Source organism: Equus asinus, chromosome 14 (genome assembly GCF_041296235.1).
Source record: "Equus asinus isolate D_3611 breed Donkey chromosome 14, EquAss-T2T_v2, whole genome shotgun sequence".
Classification (NCBI taxonomy): Eukaryota; Metazoa; Chordata; class Mammalia; order Perissodactyla; family Equidae; genus Equus; species Equus asinus.
Window position 1 is genome coordinate 32,715,838 of NC_091803.1, and position 20,317 is coordinate 32,736,154.

A 20,317-nucleotide genomic window follows, 5' to 3' on the forward strand; every position below is an offset into this window, starting at 1 on the left:
GTTGTGAGATTTAAATGAGCTCTTGTACATAGCATGCTTAGCTCAGTGCCTGGCGTGTAGCTGGAGATTAATAACAGTAGCTACCCTAACACGGGGAGGAGGCAGTAGGACACAGTGCTTCAGAGCCCACTGGCTAGATCGAGGTTCCAATTCCAAGGCTGCACTCACTGCCTTGGACCAGCTATTTCATGTCTATGAGACAGTTCCCTCGTCTATCAAAATGCCAGCCAATACAGGGTTTTTCTAAGAATTAAACTAGATATAATTTGAGGTGAAATTTAGCAATATCTCTCAAGATTATAAATGCACATGCCCTTTTACCCAGCAGTCAATTTCCAGGAATTGACCCCACAGATACATTGCCATACATGCAAGCTGTCATCACCACAAGGATAGCTATTGCAACCTAATTTGTAATAGCAAAAAGGTTGGATTTGGAGGCTGGTTAAATAAATAATGGTGCATCTATCTGATGGAACATTATGCTACTACTTTAAAAATGCAGCACTTCTATATGTTTGATATGGAAAGATCTTCAGTATTCACTGTTCAGGAGAACAAGCAGTGCAGAACATTGTGGAAAGTGTGCTTCTATTTATATAAAAGAAAGTATTTAGTATGTTTACATTTGTAAAGCACTGAACACAGTACCACATATATGGTGTAAGAAACTGAATATACAAATGGACAATGGCCAGATCACATATCAAAATAGAACTCTGACCCACAGTCTGCAGCAACCAGCCCAGGAAACCAACCCATTATCTACAGACCAGCCCAGGAAGCCAGCCTGCTATCTCCAAATCAGACTTGGAGGAAGTCAGACCGCTATCTCCAGCAATCAGCCCAGGAAGCCAAACAATAACCCCTGCAGCAATCAGCCCCAAATGGCCAGGGATTAATTAATAACTGACAGCTTCCCTAATTTTTGTCCCGCTTCTAACATAGGACCAACCAGTGACAGTCAAACATGCACCCCTAACCAATCACATAGGACGTCCACCTCTAGTTAGCCCGCCTACAGCTTCCCCATGCCAACAGCCTCCACTCAGGGGGCATCTAGATCCTTCCCTTCTCTCCACTATAAAGCTTTACAGTCCTCTGCCTGCCTGAATGTCTGCCAAACTGCAAATGATGGGGGCCGACTCCCTTGCTATAGCAAACTCTGAGTAAATAGCCTTTGCTTGTTCTCATTTGAGTGGTTTTTATTTCCACAGGTTAGTGCTTGATAACTAGCAATTCTTCTTGTTGTTGCTAGTACCAATGCAACAGAATTCAGATGTTTTTTCCCATTTCTCTTTAGACAGTGGATGGACCTTTAGCCAACAGATGTCTTGTAGGGTCTGGGTGATGTCTTTGGTGGAATTTTGTCTTTGAGCAATGTCTAGGGAGCTTGGCTCCAAGCAGCCTGTGTATTTCTGTATCACATGGCAACCTTCTGCCCTGAGTCTCTTCTAAACGTTAGACTAGTTCCCTGTGAGGGCCGGGGCAAAGGCCAGAAAGGAAACATTAGCAATGGCCCAACAACTCATGCCCAACATGAGGTGAATCAAGAATTAAATCTGAAATGTCATCCTGACCTGAAGATGTTCTCCCTCCTTCTGAGAACAATGTCCTCTCACTTCTCTAGGCTCTTTGGAATCAGGAGGACTTGGCTGCTTCAGCTGAATCACTGAAAAGGAAACTTTTAAAAGGCAATAATGATAATGAAGATGATGATAACATTAATATCAGCAGCTTTTATTGACCATGTACTAGCACTTAACACACATTGTTTCATCTCCCCAATAAACCCATGTGGTAGAAACTCAGGAAACTGAGGCTCAGAGAGGTTAAGTAACTCACCCAAGGACTCAGAAGTGGAACCAGGAAGAAAACTGGGTCTATTGGATTCCATCATACAATCTCTAAAATGCTGTGTTAATATCTAAAATACCTTCAAAATCCAAAAGTTTACTGACAACATCCAGGTTTATTGTTCAAAGCAATAAAAAGCTAAGAAAGGGGCTTCTGGGATCCAGAAGTAAAGGCCAAGCTATATATCCATTCAGTTACAGGGTGATTAACATGGTAGCTCCTAGATCCAGATAGGAACAGCTAAATCCTCTTCCAAGACTCATTAAGATAAAGGACTTGCTCCAGTTGAGTCTTGAAGCTAGTGATCCTCTCCCCTGGACATTTCCCCAACAGTCTCACTGGCTTTCTCATCTTCACACAGATTTTGTTTTTCCTTTCTTGGTGGCACAGGCCCTGTCCAGATTTCCCACCATCGCTCTACCTAGAAATCCAGGGATGTACCAGGAACTGCTTCCACACAAGTGTTTTGCCAGGTAACAGAAGATCTCTCCAAAGAGTCCACTTCCACTCATGGTGCCACAAATGAGACTAGGAATCCTCAATTTATTGAAATAGATCCAATTCTACCCTTCATTAAAGCATCCATCCTGTTGCCATTTAAGACAATAACTCCACTAGGTTGTGGGATTTTTTTATTCCATTGAGACTTCTGAAGTACACATCTTCTGGCTCCAAAGGAGTTAGGAATATAAAACCTAATTGCAATCAAAAGGTTGGATGTGTGAAATTAACTTGTATTCATACCTCCCTTAAAAAAGATAAACATTAAATAAAAATATATTACATGTAAAAAAAGGTAAACATTAAAGAAAAAGACCACCTCTCCTATTGGATATAGATCCTTCTGGAACTTTTTAAAATAAATGTATATCTAAACCTATAGCTATCCACCTATTTCTCCCCATGGAAATATATTCTTATTGTGGAGAGATTATACAGATGGTATCATTCTGTGTATCATGGTGAAGCTTGCATTTTTCATTCCACACTGTACCTTAGAGCTTTATTCATGACAGTATGTGATCATATATCTTATGCTTTTTTAATGACTGCATCATGTTCCTTAGTATGGAAAAATTATAGTCTAATGAGCCCAGTGCCTTTCAAAGATACTTGGATTTTTTCCAAGCTGCTAAGATTAGCATCTTTCCATATACCCCAGAATTCTCTAGGGTACCTGCAAACTGGAATTGTTTATCATCATCAATAAAGATTAATGAGAAATCACAGATCCAAAGCACCAAGCATTGTATCAAGCCTCAGAGTTGGCTAAATAATCACTTCACTCTAAATTTCACTGTAGCTATGTGAACAAGGACATGTATTCTACAGAAGGAAGCACTTGTGGTAGGAAATGATATTAGCATATTACATTATGATTACATGAAGAAAGCACCTGACCTAGTTCATAGGCAATTTATGGAGCAGCAAAGAACACGTTATGTTCAAATATGGCATATCTTCATTCACCAACATGCCATTACCTTATGAAACATCCAGCTCATTTCTTACACTCTTAAAAGCATTTAAAAATAGTCAACTCTCATTTGTGCCCTGAAATTAATGATAATACAAAGGCAAAGACATAATGGTGATTTTGGAATTGATTTAGAAACAGTTCTCCAACTTTGATCTTTCTTACTCTCAGGACCTGCCCAGGTACTCAGATATTACCTAATACAGATGAGCTTCCAGGTAACCACTTACTGGCCCTCTCATGTTCAAAATACACAGGGTCGGGTCACTCTGCCTCTATCTGAGACCACAAAGAGTTGTGCTCCAATCTTCTTCCCACATCTGAATTCTACCATTACCAAATCAAATACACATAAAATGAATTATGGGTTTATAAGAGGTGTTCACTACTATCCTATCTATGCTTGGGGCCCTGTGGAAATTTTTCATAATATCCAGAGACTTTGATCCCCGTTTGTAAAATAAGTGGCTCTCTTTCTATCCCCAGACTTCATAAAATTCGTTTCTGTTTTATAGTACCATTTCTGACACATCTTTCACACAGCTCAGGCTTTGGAGAAGTAAAGGAAACTCAGAGGGGTTTCTTCAGCAAGCCGGCTTTCTCCCATCAGTTAGGGCTATCATTTGACTGATTCACTCTTAACAGGAATGCCTCTTTTTACAGAAGAGTAAGTAAGAGTCCTCACGGAGGTTGATTCAAATGGGATGTCTGAACATATTATCTAATAGAATGATAACAAGAACATCACCTATCACTTAATGAGTGTCTCCTATATATGTGACAATATCTGCATCATTTTCCCAAGATTCTTCCTTACCACAGACCTACTATTGGTAAAAATATTCACCAAGTCTAAGAACAATTTTCAATGGCTTCAGCTACAGATTCAAGAGTCTGAAGCAGGGGCCGGCTCCATGGCTGAGAGGTTAAGTTCGTGCGCTCCGCTGCGGTGGCCCAGGGTTCGGATCCTGGGCGCAGACATGGCACTGCTCATCAGGCCACGTTGAGGCGGCGTCCCACATCCCACAACTAGAAGGACCTGCAACTAAGATATACAACTATGTACGGGGTGGGGGGGGGGGGGGGGGGGGTGGGGGGCGGTTGGGGAGATAAAGCAGAAAAAAAAAAAAAGATTGGCAACAGTTGTTAGCCCGGGTGCCAATCTTTAGGAAAAAAAAAAAAAGAATCTGAAGCATTGTGAGGCTGCAGGAAGATCCATCAGCCCTGGGGTGATGCAGGATGGGAAACACAGCACTAAGCTGGACACCTATGAAGGCTACAGGCAGACAAACCATAGGCTGATGCTGATTTGCCATTCAGCCAAATGACTAAACTTGTCCAACCACTATGTAAACGCACATCAAAGCACCAGGCACACGCTAAAAATGCAGCTAGGTGGATCTTAAACACAGCAAGAAAAAATGGCTTACACTGCTGGAACTTAAACTGCTGGAAATACCTGCTTCATGCCTGCGAGTCTCATGCAAAATTCAGAAAGAACTGGATGTTCCGGAGGCTGAACATAAGCATGGAACTCAGGTTCAATGTCTCCAGTTGATGTGTTCAGCAGTACTGCTGGAAATTCAACTACATGAAAGATGCAACTGACACTTGAATATGTAATTGTTAAATTAATGCTGTAATCACTCTAAATTAAACATAGATTACGATCATATAGCATTATTAAACAATCGGTTTCAGTAAAAGCATATTAAAATGACCAAAGTAGTGTGATATAATGATTATAATAAGGTTATGCCAAAGAGTAAGTCAAAGTATTGAAGCTATGAGTCTATCTACTTAAAATTCATGAACATATTTCCACAATTAAATTACGAAGGCTACACGGAAGTTGAAATATACTCCTTTTTTACAAAGGTATTTTTTTAGTTTCTATGCAATTGAGATTTCGTGTGTAACCCTAAAACAATTATTTTATGTGATGACACATTTAGGTATTTAGGTTCTTGTTCTTTTTTTGACAAATCAGGTTTTATAGCAAACTACCAATTCATAGACCATTTCGTTTTCTTAAACTAACTGTTGACTCATTTCTATCTATAAATCTTCAAGTTACTCATCAAGTGCTAGTCCTGGCCATCAGCAGTCCAGACTTACTTATTTCCTGGCTCTGGTGGTGTTTCCCATCATTCCAGCATGTCGACTCAAAATCAATGACAATTAAGTAGTCAAACAACTGCTCTGCAAAAGGTCAGGATATTGTTATGCTTTACCAGTGTGAAAAGTGCAGCTACAACATGTAAAGAAACTAAGCACACTACTTACTGGATTTGCTTCTTCCTAGATTTCCATTTGCTGGTGCAATTGACTTTCTCCTAATTAATGCAAACTGCCTGAAAACGTAAAACAACCCAATATGTTCAACAAACTCATTCACACTCCTGTTTGAATAGGCTAACAAACTAATGGTATAACCCTCATTATTAATGTATTGTGATTGAGAGGAAACTAAACTAGACTTTGAGGGCAAAAGACCTTGATTTATGTACCAACTGCCACCCTCTCTTGATTTTAGTAGTCAGTTTACCTGCATAAGTCTCAAAGTATACAATTGCAAACTTAGACTAATTCTTTCTGCTCCCCTTATTTTACAGTAATACTGAGGAACTCAAGTAATTGTAGAGGTAAAGATGCACTGAAAAGCTTCTTATTTTTGCCTCTGCATTTTTCAAGCCCTTGCTGTGCATACAGCACAGTTCTGACAAGACAGAGCAGGTCCAGTCTTCTAGGAGCTTAAAATATCTGGATAAAGAAACTACACATTCATGGTAATCTACTGGAAGGTAATATATGATAAAGGATCCCAAAGATGCAGAGTCCACAGAAAGGGATGAGCTTCCTGAGGTCTTAAGCATGGCGAGACCACCTTGATGAGTAGGCAGAGTTTTAGGCGCCTCCTGTTCTAGTTTTTTGTTTATGAGGTGTGATGGGGAGTTGGGAATAATAGCTGACATTTATCCATTGCTTACTACATAGCAGGCACTGAAGATGGCGACCTCATTTAATCCTCAACAACTGTACAAAGTAGTCACTTTTGCTACCTATATGTAATGGATGAGAAAACGAATTCGGTAATTTGCCAAAGAACACATATTTGGTACATGAATCAGGGTCATCCAACTCTGAACGGACGCTTTTCTCTATTACACCAGTTCTAGAAGTCGGAAACGTGCACAGCGTTTCCAGGCATCTGGCAGAAGGCCACAACGATCCACATTACGAGTTACACGGCTCACTAGGACGTGGTGGGGTGAACGGCTTCAAGGGTGCGCTGGGGGCTGCCTGAGACCTGCGACCGGTCTACAAGGCGCTGTCACGTCCAGTCGTTTCCCGAGGCCTAGAACGCGCCGAGACGGGCTCCAGGCCACACAGTCAAGAACCCTGGTCCTTCCAACCTCGCGCACAGGGCTGCCTGAGGCTCCAGGCCGACACCTTTCAGCCGGGGCGTGAGAGCGCGGGTCGGAGACGCCGGGGCTGCAGAGAACGGAGGCTGACGCCGCGCGCCCCTGCCCAGCCTGCGGCGGACGCCACCGGGGGACTCGGAGCGACCCCGCCGGGAACTCCCTCGCGTACTGGGCCAGCCTCTTGGCCACCATTCCCGACACGCCTTTCGCTTCATGGCCCAATTGCCAGAAATCGCCGGAATCCACTTCCGGTCCGTTCAAACGCGGTGGGCCCGGGAGGAGAGTCGGGGCTCCAGGACGTGGGGAGTGGTTTTCGGCCCGGGGACCTGGCCGGCAGCGCCCCCTTCAGTCTTTTCCTACGGGCGGAGGCGCGTTTGCGCCCTTGGGGAACCGTCTGGAATCCTGCTTCCGGCGCGGAAGGTAAAACCGTTTGGCCTGGGGCGGCGCGGTTCGCTCCGCGGCGGGGAGCGCTGTGTGAACGGAAGTGGGGAGGGTCCGAGGGAGGCGGTAGCCGTGGACGCCCTGCTGCCCCCCGCTCGGGAAGCCGGGCGTCGGGGTTTCCTCAGCTCCCGCCCGTCTTTCTGCGCAGCCTCATGGAGCCCGAGAGGGGAAGGACCGGGGCGCTCCTCCAGAAGGGCCGGAAGAGGAGGCGCGCCCGCGGCAAGCACGTCGGGGCGGCCGAGGCGCGGAGAGCCCGCTCGGAACCTGAGGAGAGGCGGCCCGGAGCCAAGGTGAGCGGTGGGACTGAGGGGGCGGCCCGAGGCGGTTCGGAGCTCCCAGCCCCTCGGCCCAGCGGCCGGCAGCGCCCGGTCCGCGCTGGACGCTGCTCAGGCGCCCCGCCCTCCGGCCTCTGGGAAGCGGCTCTCCCAGCTGTAAAATGGGAGTGACGGGGCAACGCCTCCCACCTCCGGGGAGATACTGGCGGGTTAGACCTGTGTAGACCTGGCGCACAGGACGGATGTTCACTCGGCAGACGTTGATTCGGGTGTTCCGTGTGCCAGGGTTGTTCTAGGTGCCGGGGACATCCCGGCGCACGGAAGCACGATTCCCTGCCCTCGTGCAGTTTACGTTCCAAAGGGGAGTCGTGAGGCTGCTGGTCGTCCCTGCCATTTGCTGAGAGCTGAGCATGGGTCGCTCATCCGTCAGTCGTCACCTGTGTCTTGTGGGCCGGGTGCTGGGCGCCGCCCTGAGCCCCTGGGCTGCAGCAGGGAGTGGAAGACCACTGCTTAGGTTCCAGTGGGGAGAGACAGAAGATCAACAAAAGATACGATGTGTCATCCAGGATGCCGAACGGGAGTTAGTGCTCGGAAACAGATTTTATTGAAGGGGGATTCCTTTTTCTTTTTTTTTTTCTTTTTTGTTTGCTTATCAGATTGGCAAAGCAATTTTTTAAAGGTTAATGTGGCAAGCAGAGTAAGGAAGCTGACAGTCTCATCGCTTTTTTATTTGGAAACAAACTTCCAGAAAAGCGAGAACAGTACCCAAAACTCCCCCAGCCAACATTTGAAGGAAGTTGCTAACACAATGCTCCATCTCCCCTGCCCCATTTTAGTGTATATTTCCTGCGAACAATACTCTGCAACCACCAAAATCAGGAAATAACTGATTCATTGCTACCATGTAATCCTTAGGCCTCATTCGAGTTTCTCCAGTTGTTCCAGTAACATCCTTTTCAAGCAGTAAGATCCAGGCTAGAATGTGTTACATTCAGTTGTCATGTCTCCTTCCATCCAGACAATTCCTCAGTCTTCCTTGACACTCATGACTTTACTACTTTTGAAGAGTCTTGGACCAGTGATTTTGTAGAATGTCCCTCAGGTTTGTATGTTTCCTCATTGATTAGATTCAGGTTAACATCTTTGGCAAGAATATCACAGAAGTCATATTCTGTTCTCTTGTATTTTATCAGGTTGTACACAATTTTGATTTGTTCCGTTATTACTAGTGATACTAGCTTTGATGACTTGATTAAGATAGTGTGTGCTAAACTTCTCTAAAGTTACTCTTTTTCTCTGTAATTTTGTACAGAGATGCTTCCTCATTAAACTTAATTTATTCATTTTTTAGAATTAACTGATGGATACCTGTTTCACTCAGTGGGTTATAATCAATTACTAAATTTATATTGATGCTGAAAATATCCCAGATTTGGCCATGAAGCTAGCTTCTGTGTCCTTTTGACATGATCCCATAACTGTTTGAGCATTTCCTTACTTTTCTGACACAAAAAGATGTTGTTCAGCCTCATCTGTGCTTTCCCTTGCCCAGCCCTGGAATCAGGCATTTTTCCTAGGATACTTGGTTCTTTTTTAGTGGAGAATGACATTTAGAAACTCAAGATCTGGGTGCTAGCTGTGCTCTTTGCTGTTGGGATGTCAATACTGCCAAAAGAGAGCTAGGAAACATATGTGTATATGGGTATACACATATACACAAACACACATACACTTGTTTAGATTTAAATATTTTTCTGTATCCCTACATATCGAAAAACCATGAGTTGATATCAGTATCTCTACTTCCAGTCCAATTCCACAGGCTTCATTCTAGTTCTCTCCCTTTTCATATTTATAACTTCCTTCTCTAACAGTGAGAAACCTGACTCCCATTATCTTCAATATATTTGATCAGTCTCCCATTGCTGCCACTGCCCCACACCCTCCTCACCCTTCTAGAGTTCTGTCACCCTGACCTTGTACCAGGTCACCCTCCTGTGTGAATGCCCTTAACCTTCTCACGTGGACACCCTCACCCTGTTTGGGCTCTGAATTCTGTGAAGGGCTACCGTTGTCCCCCAGCATTGATGCCTTATTTTACCTTAAACAGTTTCTGACATCCGAGATGAGGCTTCACTGCTCTCTACTTCCCACAGCATGGACGCCCTCCTCATACCTCTCAGGCTTGACAACCTACACCAGGCCACCCTCCTGCGTGTGTGTCCTGGGTTCCTGCCCCTAGTCGTGGGCTGTCTCCCCTACAGGATGCCCTCCTCACCCTACTCAGGCTCTGACGTCCTGTGCTCAGCAACTGTGATTACTCACGACCATATAGACCCCCTGCCTCACTCAGTCCCACCTTATCAATCTCACATATTTTTGGTTGATAAATATAAATGGCTTCATTCTTTCAGGAGTTAGCAATATTGTCAGAATGTAAAATATCCCTGCTTATTTGACCAGGAATTTATCCTGAGAAAATAGACAGGTGTACTAGGATGTCCGTACAAGGATGCTCATCTTAATATTGTTTATAATTTTTTTAAAGAAGCAACAGTGTCAGGGCCAGCCCAGTGGCATAGTGGTTAGGTTTGCACACTCCTCTTTGGCAGCCCAGGGTTCACAGGTTCACATTCGAGGCACAGACCTGCACCAGTCATCAAGCCATGCTGTAGTGGCGACCCACATACAAAATAGAGGAAGATGGGCACAGATGTTAGTTCAGGACCACTCTTCCTCAAGCACAAAGAAGAAGATTGGCAACAGGTGTTAACTCAGGACCAGTCTTCCTCACGAAAAAACAAAAAACAAAACCAGTGTCATCAAAAAGGAATTTTTTCAGGTAACGTAAGTTTTTAGGTCAATTTAGAGACTGGACTGTTATTAAAGTTGACAGTTGTTATATTTAATTGATATGAAAACATATTTACAGATTTTTTTATTTTTGGTGGGAGGAGTTGGTTACAAAAATCCCTTGGGGACAGTGTAGTATAAAGAAGAGAGTTTTGGCTTTGGAGCCTGCGTCCTAGTCTTGGTTCTCCCTCTTATCTGTTCCTCCATTTCTTTATCTGTGAAATGGGTATAATAGTATTACCCGCTTAAGAAGACGTGTAAGAATTAAATGACTTAATAGGTGTAAAGTGCTGAGACTGTAAATGGCTAATTATAAGTGCTCAACATTACCTTAAAGAAGTCACAAGGGAAAAATAGTAATAGTAATAATATCTAGTGTTTCTTAAGTACTTATGATATGTCAGGCACTAGCCTCAGTACACTGCACTTGCACTATGTGACTCCAGGGCTTGAGCTCCTAACCGCTATACTCTGCTGCCCCCAGACCAAAATGGCAGTGGTAATTATCTCTGAGTTGTACAAGTATAGGTGACTTATTTTCATTTATCTATTGTCTGTCTTTCATCTATTTTACCTTTCTCTATTATCTGACTCTTTTGTAACAAGCATGAATTACTTTAATAACCAGATATAAGTGCAAAGCTATTTTAAGGAGGGAGGAGCTTCAGGGAACTCTCAGTTTCCCCAGGATAAAGTCTGACTCCTAGCTTTGAGCACATTGATCTTGTGTGGCCTGGCTCCCACTGCCCTCTCCTCTCCTATCTCTGCTGCTCTGCAACATGCAGTCTTGGCTCCAGCCAAACCAGACTCCGTGTTTAGATGCAATGTTCCGTCCTACCTGGCTGACTCATTATTTTCAAGGCTCAGCCCCAGTATTTTCATCCCATTAAAGCTATCCCTGAAACTCTAACCCCCAAGGCAGTGAGCCTCTTTGCTCCTATACCTTTATAGTAGCACTTACCCACATTGCATTGTGATTACTTGTCTCTGCATTTTTCTGCCTAGTTGAGTAGCTCCTTGAGAGACTGAATCACATTTTTTCATCCTGCTATCCCCAGCACATAACCAAGTATCTGTAGTTAAGGTTCTATATCAATGTTTATTAAATGTTCTATTAATAATATCATATCATAGGATGTTGTTTTAGACCTTCATTTCCAATTAATTAGAACCTTCCTTATCTTTGGGCATATGCTAAAATAATCAGAAACTGGAATATTGTAATCATTTGCCGGGCTTTGTTGCTGTTCTCCATAATCATAATTTCTTATACCCTGATTTATGTTTGTAGAAAGCCCACTTATCTACCATTTTATAGACTGAAAACTGTGAAGTAACCCGTGGTCAGCTATGTGAATTGCTACAGTATGCAGTTCTGGGCAAATTTTCATCTCTGCTTACATTCACCTTTTCTTCTTGCGTGTTGTCCACTTTTCTCACTGGAGCCATTAGCATGTTAATCATCGTGATTTTCATTCTTAGCCTAATAATTCCATCATCTCTGCCATACTGAGTGCAATTCTAAGGCTTACTCTCTGTGTTTAAACTGTGTGTTTTTTCTTTTAGTCTGCCTATTGAAAGCTGGATGTGGTCTCCTGATTTAAAGGAACAACTGAGGTAAACAGATCTTTAGTCTGAGGATTTATGTTTGTCTGGCTGGGGTTAGGCTGAGTTAACTCTTAGGTGAGACAGGAAGAGAGAGCTCTGGAGCTGGGTACTTCCCTTCACCTAGGTCACTCAGTCTTTGGAAAAACACCAGTTAGGCTCTACTAAAGTAGTTTCTCTTGCAGCCAGGTCTTTTTAAGAAGAACAGAATACTATGAATTTATTTCTAAATGGCTGTTTTTCCCCCTCTCCCTGCCAATAGCATGAGGGCATTTTTCTCCAGTATTTCCTGTGAGAAGCTGTTAAGATCCCTGAAGATAAAACTCACACAAGTATGGCAGCTCCTTGAGACTGGGTACCCTGGCATTTTTAAATCTCTTGCTTATCCACACTGAGTGTTCAGGACTTCATCAGTTACACTATAAGTTTGCCTACCGTGGTGTTCTGGTTCCTGTGGAGAGTTCTGATCTTGGCCTTCTGGTCCAGTAAGTAGTGATTGTCGGTATGAGCCAGTCTGGTTCTCTGATTCTGCAGGCAACAATGGCCCTGTGACATCATTTCTCTGATAGACCTATGAAGAGTTTTTGACATTTAGTTTGTTCAGCTTTTTGCTTGTTATGTGGACAGGAGTGACAACGTCCAAGCTTCTTACAAGCTGGATCAGAATCCAGAAGTCCAGCTCTTTTGTTTCCTTTAGATCTCTAACTTGGACACAAATTAATGTTTGAAATGGAAGTTAATTTTGTAAAATATTCTAATCTTTTTAGCAACTCATTGAACAACACAATATATTTTCAATGAGGAAACTACAATTTATAAACACTCCCCTTCAAAGAGAACACACAGATATTAAATATTTGGTGACCCCATCCCTGTTCCCAGTTGTCCCTCCCTGTGGGGTTGGGTGACACTGGACAGGGAAGTGCACTGTTTCCTGAACATTGTGTGAAGTTAAAGGTATATCTGTGATTTTGCGTTTGCCTTCCATGGATGCATTTTCCTGTAACAACTTTATTATGCCTAACTTTTGATACTATAATGATATTCCAATATCTTGGCAAGTTTTTTGGGCTGGCCTCAGCATCTGATCATCATCTAAAACTTTTGAAAGGGAAAATATGTTTTAGGGGTCAGGAAAATGAATCTTTCCATGGTATTACAATGGGATCCTGCCTGGATTTTATTGAGCTATAATTCCACAGGGGATGACTCGGCTCTAGGAAGCACTTTTTGTCCTTTCTTGAAATGTTATCAGTCGTTTCTGTTGTTGCTTGTGCTTTTCTCCTAGCCATCTCCCACTCTCTTTCTCATTTGATGACCCTCTGTTTATCGTGGTCTAGGAAAATCATAGGACCTGATGTGTTGTAATTATTTATCAATTCAGCAGACAGCCAACTCTGTAAGATTTCAGAAAAGCTTTTTATTGATTGAAAGAGGCATATCCTAGTACAAAGATTTTGCCTTTTCTTTTTAAAATATTTTTGGAGGCTTTTAAAGCAATCCCAGGTTCTGGACTTCAGTGTGGATATTGGGGTTGGCAAAAAAAAATCAGGTAAATTATGCAATAGTGTATTTATGAAAATGCTTGCCACATTCATTATGAAAATGAAATGATCAGTGTTAATCTAACAGAAGATAAAGACATCTTTTGATCAAAAATAAAGAATTTTACCTTTTGTTCTTTATCAGAGATGATTTGTGAAGTTTCATGACTTAAACAGGAAATTCTATATTTCTTCTTATTTTTAAAGCTATGAATCATAATGCTGATCAAAATGATTTATAAATTCATTACATTATATTCTTTTACTAGGAACTATAGATTTTTCCTAATAGTATGTTTTGACATCAAATTTAATTTTGTTTCTTCCTCTCTTAGAAAAAGGGGGGTCCTTGCCTTATCTTTTGAAATCAGGATTGTGAATCTCTGGGCCCGAGCTCTTACACCCTTAATTTAATTGAATGTACTTCAGTGAACATCTTCAGATAATCTGTGTGGAGATATTTTCATTTGAACAGTGAGAATGGTGAGTACCAATATGTCCCAGCCATTTTGCAAGACACTTTCATTAGGTATTTAATCTTATCTTCCTCACAATGACCTCAGAAGCCAGTATTACCCCTCTCACGGACAATGGGACTGAGGCCCTGAGTAGGCGCCACTGAGAGCTGGTATTAGGGGCTGAGTCAGCAGGAACACAGGCAAAGAATTAGGATACTGTGTGGCAAGTTTGGGGAGATGCAAAGCTGACAGTCAGTGGTGGTGACTAGAGGATGCAAGGATCTGATCAACCTTGAATTCCCCACAGAGTCTGACTCATGCGGAAGACCAAAGCAGCTGCTCAGCTGATAACGATCCTGTCTTCACCGTTAGTCTCGCCGGGGCACAGTAAACCCAGGCCAAGTATCCTGAAAGAGTGAAGTTAAATTTCCAAACTTACAGGGATTTTTCTCTCACACAGACCCAGAACTTTCAGAAATCCAGGGAAACAAGAATCTTTATTTGGATTATGAACTAAGGGTGTTATGGCAATAGTGACATTTTGATGAGGATAATTGCGTTGCCCACACTGTGTGACTGGAAAACATGCAGTGGCTCTGCGTGGACCTCATGTTGCCTTCACATCCCTGCTCACACTGCTTGCCTTGCTGGGAATGGCCTTCTAGCTCCTTTGAAGGGAACCCAACCAACTCCCACTGGGCACTTCAATTATTCCTTCTCTGCCACAACCTTCCATTTCATCCTGGTGAGATTTATGTCTAACTCATTTGTTTTCCAGGGCCCTTTGGTGCTGCTTTTGTTAGGGTGATCACAAGCTTTTAATGGGAATGTCTGTCTCCTACAGGACACCTTAAGCCCTTGAAGTTAGGGGTGTGCCTCATCTACCACAGAGCCCGGCACATGGACTCTGTACAAATCTGCAGAACTGCTCTTTCTGCAAAATCCACTTTCCTTCTCCACAAGACACACCTGCTGCCCAGCTCAGTATGGAGAAATTCACAGCTCATGGTATGTGTGTCCTGAGAAACCTGAGTGATGTTACGATGACTTCAGCCAGAGCTTGCGTTGCAAGGCTCTGTAGTGCCAGCTCTACCTTTTCTCCAAAGACTCAACAAGATAAAAGATGAATATGCTCTGCAAGTCAGCACACAGGGTTCAGATCATCTTACCAATTGGGGAGTGGAGGTGGTGGTTGAAGTCACAGAGGCCACTCATGTGGAGGAGGTAGATGTCACCCATAGTCCATGACTGGTGATAAAGGGCAACCCACGGGTAGAGCATCTAGGGCAATTCTGGGAAAGGAGCGTGTGCTCTTGCAGCCATATTGACCTGTGGAACAGAGTTAAAGCGTGGAAATGTTATTATGGGCAAAAACTCTACCTGCAACAAAAGCTGAACCTCAATAAAGCAGGGACAATACTTGTCACCTTCCCCTCCACCAGGTTGCAAAAGAGTGGCCTCAGTACCACAAAACCCCACCCTTCCCACTGGGTCCCATGGAGTGCTTAGGTTAGTTATAGAAGTCAAGGCAATAAATTATTGTCGCTACATGTCTCACTGCCTGTGTCTGCAAAAGTAGAGCGGTAAGGGGCAAGTCCAAGAGGATCGTAGAGACAATTGCAGACTACTAAAGAATGTGTGTTCCAGACAAGCAGGCACTATTCCCAGGACCGCTCTCCAGCCTGCCCCTCACCATGGGCACTGCAGTTTTCCTACTTTTGAGACAACGGGCTAGTTGACTGGGCGACAAGGCAAAGCAAAGAAGGTCTAAAATCTTGAAGCCAAACAGCTCAAGTGAGCAGCTTTTCTTAGTGGAAGGTAAATATTGTCACTAGACTCACTTTGAAAAGTCTCTACTCTGCATTACGAGGGCTAGGACTGCTCAACCTGGCTAGAAGTCTCTAGTACTCTCTCCTACAATTTCTCAGTTCTAGGTTTCTTGGAGGGGAGGGAGGTGCTGCATGATATAAAAAATTAACCCATAGTTGTAGAAACAGAAAAAATTCTTCCTAAATCCTTAAATAAAAAGAGGCATTGTGGTATTAGTACTTGAAAGAGCAGTGAACAGCATGGAGGAATGCAGGGCTCAATTCACCCAATGAACAAAAAGTCTCAAAAGCCAAATTATGGTCATAACTTTGTAGGAAAACTCTCACCAAGTCCTGATTCTTTTCTTTTTCTTTTTTTTTTTTTCGCTGAGGAGGATTCACTAATCTTCCTCTTTTTGCTTGAGAAAGATTCTCCCTGAGCTAACATCTGTGCCAGACTTCCTCTATTTTGTATGTAGGCCACCTGCCACAGCATGGCCATTGACAAGTGGTGTAGGTCTGCACCTGGGAACTGAACCTGGGCCGTGAAAGCAGAGCACACTGTTCTTAACCGCTAGGCCATGGTCCGGCCCACCAAGTCCTGACTCTTGATGTTCCGGTCTCTATCTGACCGCAACTTCACATGTATACTTTGAATGTTGCTATTAAGGATTTCATTAGTGCGTTCAAGTGATTTGAGGTTATTCTTCAACAAAACAAATAGAGATTAGTCGTATTTACTCATTACTTGTACTTCTGTTTTTAAAGTGTAATCTGGGAAAAAGAAGAGATTTTTTACCTTGCCTTTTTTCGTCTTTGCTTCTTTGATCTATACAAATATATGATAAAGGATTCAGAACTCAAAAATATTAATTATAGTGATAGCAAAACCTATCTCCCATGGGTAAGTCCTTACTAAAATAAGAAAAGTGGTACTTTCTAAGATTTGAATTTAGACTGTTATACAATGTAATGAAATGGGACACTAGGATGCAGGGAGAGACAGCAAAATAAGTGAACTAGAAGAAAGTGGAAGTGCTTCAACATGAAGCCATGAAAAGAAAAATCAAAGGATGATTATACCTTTTTCTCATAGTTGGCTATATTTTTTTTAATTCAGCGATTTCCTGCATGTAATTCTTTATCTTCTCAGAAATGTAATGTAAATTAATTACAAAGAGATGAAAACCATTTCTAAGATTATTACCAAAACCAATAAAATTGAATTATCCTGATGTGTCAAGAGCAAAGGCCCGTTATTTGGCCCTATGAGCACAAATAACTTGTTAGCATGACTATGATCCCTGAAGAAAGGTACTTTTAGTGGCATTTAAAATGTAGGAAACATGGAAATAACCCTTTTCAATGAGATTCCTATTTAATCTTTTTTCAAAGATGGGGAAACAATAAAATGTGTTAGCCTACTTCCCAGCATTAAGCAATATTCTTAGAAAATGTGAATAGTTCAAATAGCCCTGTCATCACCAGAGGAGAAACGAGAAAAATCAAGCATCCTATGTACTTATAATTTGTCTTCCAATTATCAAATAAAACAAATCTGCAATTGCTTTAAAAGGCAAAAATCAAAATCAAAAAACAAAGCACTTCTTCCTGGTTTTCCCCACTTCCACCCAACCTTTAAAATGTCCCAGAGAGATCCTTCTAAATGTCACTTGACTGGCTACTTGAAAGCCTCCAATGCCTTTCTGCTGTCCAGCAGACTGCCTTTCATGAGAACCACGGTGGGAGGCTCTGAGGACAAGGCCTTCGGAATCAAACACACTTGGGTACAATCCTGGCTTTACCATTAGTCTCTGGAGGACCTGGATAACTCACAATCCTTATAAGACAGTCTTCTTCAGCCCCAAGATGAGAATGTTACCATCCACCATTACAGGAAAACAGCGCACATAAAGCCCCCGATTACAGGTGGATAATACACGTAAACCTTCAGAACACAGCGCATAACTCCACACCCCTCTCAGAGGCATTTGTCTCACCTGACCACAGAGTGCAAACTTATCTTCTGTTTGCCCCGCGTGAGAACTCTGATACCCTGCTCACTCTTCTCACCATCACCACTGCGCTCACTGTGACAAACAACAGCAGTTGAGGGCCTACTAAGTGCCAGCCTGCCACCTGGCTCTCAACAGTCAGCATTACTTAATGATCACAGTCTATGAAGCTCATACGGAATGTCTTACCCGTATTTTGCATCAGGTTCATTTCTACTCATTTTCCGCTGGCATGAGTGGCTCCCTCTGCTTCATATTCATAACCCGTGGCTGTGACACACACTTTGCCTTCAGTGTCTGGGTCCTTCTCTAAGCCATAAGCCGCTTGATAGGCTCCAGTAGTGCCTTACCATCTTACATTACACCAAGTCAAGGTCATTTCAACATACCCACTCGAAATTTCAGACTCATACCATCACGTCCTAAACATTTCCATGCAAAATTAAACACCCTATTGTCCCTACCACAGTGATCCATTCCTCCTCCTGTCCTCTTCTCTCAATAGATGGCACCTCCCTCTACATTGTCCTTTAGACTCCAACCGGGGAGGAGTAAGATTTTCAAGAATTAAGTCCATTCAGGGCCGGCCCGGTGCTGTGGTAATAAATTTCCTGTGCTCTGCTTCGGCAGCCCGGGGTTTGCTTGTTTGAATCCTGGATGTGGACCTACACACTGCTCATCAAGCCGTGCTGTGGCAGCATCCCACATAGAATAACTAGAAGGACTTATAACTATGATGTACAATTATGTACTGGGGCTTTGGGGAGAAAAAAAAAGGAAGATTGGCAAGAGATGTTGGGTATATCAAGGTTAGCTTAAAATCTTACCTTGAAGCACTCAAGCCTTTATCTAGGAGAGGAAGAAACAAAATTAAATTTGATGTCAAAACATATTAGCAAAAATCTAAAATTCCTGATAAAATATAAAAATAATCAATGAAATTACAATCATTTTGTTCAGCATAATGATTCAAAGACTTAAAATAGTAGAATTTCCTGTTTAAGTTATGAAACTTCACAAGCCAACTCTGATAAAAAAAAAAACACACACAAAGGTAAGTAACTTATTTTTGAGCAGAATATCTTTTTAAGAGACTCACCTGGTAGGCTCTGGGTGCATCTCAGTGAGAGGTGAGACCTCTCCAGGGACTGAGACATTGGCAGCGGCCATTACTGTGACTTAGTACAGGTGTACTGACCAGACGCTGGCAGACGCCATTGGAGTTCTTCCCTTGGTCTGTTAGCCCAGGGTCCACACCATCCACTAGAGCACCAATTTAATCCAGCTCAGCCAAGGCAGGAAGCCCACCCTAGGGACTGGCACGACCCAACAGCAAGCTCTCAGGCCTGCATAGACTGGGTGCCTGGCTCCTATGCCTTAGTGTTTGCCTCTGTGGGGCAGGGCCTGAGTGAGGAGAAGGTGGAATGTGGGGGGCATTGGTGGACAGTGTGTGGGTTGCCTGCAAGAACGCTGCTGCATAACCTGCTCTCCTTTGTCCATTATGCGTGAAGCTGCTCCCATAGAAAAATCATACTTCCTCTGCATTAGGCAGTGGTTCTCTCTGGAGGTCTTTGCAGTTAGAGTAAACCTGATCAATCCCTTCTAGGCAGGCATGGGTAATAGGCCCACTGGAATCAGGGAGTAGGGTAGCTGGGTTTCGGGTATGACAGGGTTTTAAGGAAATCTGAGGAGAATCTAGCAGCACAGCCTGATACTGTAGTACTCTATTTTGAGATAGCCAAAGATGTCCCTTAGTCTCTAGTGGGCTGAAGACTTGATGGGGGGTCCACATCATCATAGGTTGTCCATTGTCGATTTTTCTGCCTCCTTGATTAATAGGCACGTGGCAGCTACAGCTCTTATATATGGGGGCCATCCTTTTACCATAGTGTTTAGTTGTTTTGAGAAATAGGCTACCACTCTTTTTAAGGATCCCAACATTTGCTTTAATAATTCTATAGCTATTCACTGTCTTTCATGAACAAACAGGTCAAATGTCGTGCTCAAGTCTGGTAAGTCCTGTGCAGACACTTCCATTAGCAAGTTTTTATGTTTATTGAAAGCTTGGTCACACAGCTTATACCATTCGAAGAGTCCATTTCTGGCCCCTGTAGTTTGTTGTAGAGAGACTTGGCAGGCAGTCCAAAGTTAGGGATCCAAATGTGGCAAAAGTCAGCCATCCCTAAGAATCCTCGCAGCTGTCTATGAGTCTTTGGTGGAGCAATTTGACATATTACCATTTTTCTCTCTTGAGGAAGTCTGCATTGTCCCCTTGAAATGATAAACTCCAAATACTTTACAGTTTCCTTAAAGATTGTGCCTTCCCTTTAGACACTTTATATCCCTTACTGGGTAAGAAGTTTGACATAGCTATAGTGTTTTCATCAAAGATTTCCTTAGTAGGGCTGGCTATTAGGATATCCTTTACAAACTGTAGCACAGTACTCTGTTCTAATTTTAATTCCCTTAAATCTCAGCCCGGAATTTCCCCAAAGATAGTAGGGGAGATCTTAAACCCTTGGGGTAAGACAGTCTAGCAGTACTGTTGCCTTTGGTGGG

At 42.9% G+C, this 20,317-nt stretch overlaps 1 protein-coding gene across 7 annotated transcripts in view; it reads left to right on the forward strand.

Moving 5' to 3' along the window:
* The first annotated feature begins 4,475 nt into the window (after window positions 1-4,475).
* The window catches only part of LOC106841716 (protein disulfide-isomerase-like protein of the testis), a 91,359-nt gene continuing 75,517 nt past the window's right edge, over window positions 4,476-20,317 (forward strand). Inside the window, exons 1-5 of one of the 7 annotated variants that reach the window (XR_011494258.1) lie at window positions 4,476-7,179; window positions 7,349-7,490; window positions 11,895-13,960; window positions 14,243-14,680; window positions 14,780-14,943. The gene's annotated coding sequence lies outside the window, so the exon portion shown is untranslated. The other 6 variants (XR_006513550.2, XR_011494257.1, XR_011494261.1 and 3 more) reach the window with 6 other exon arrangements.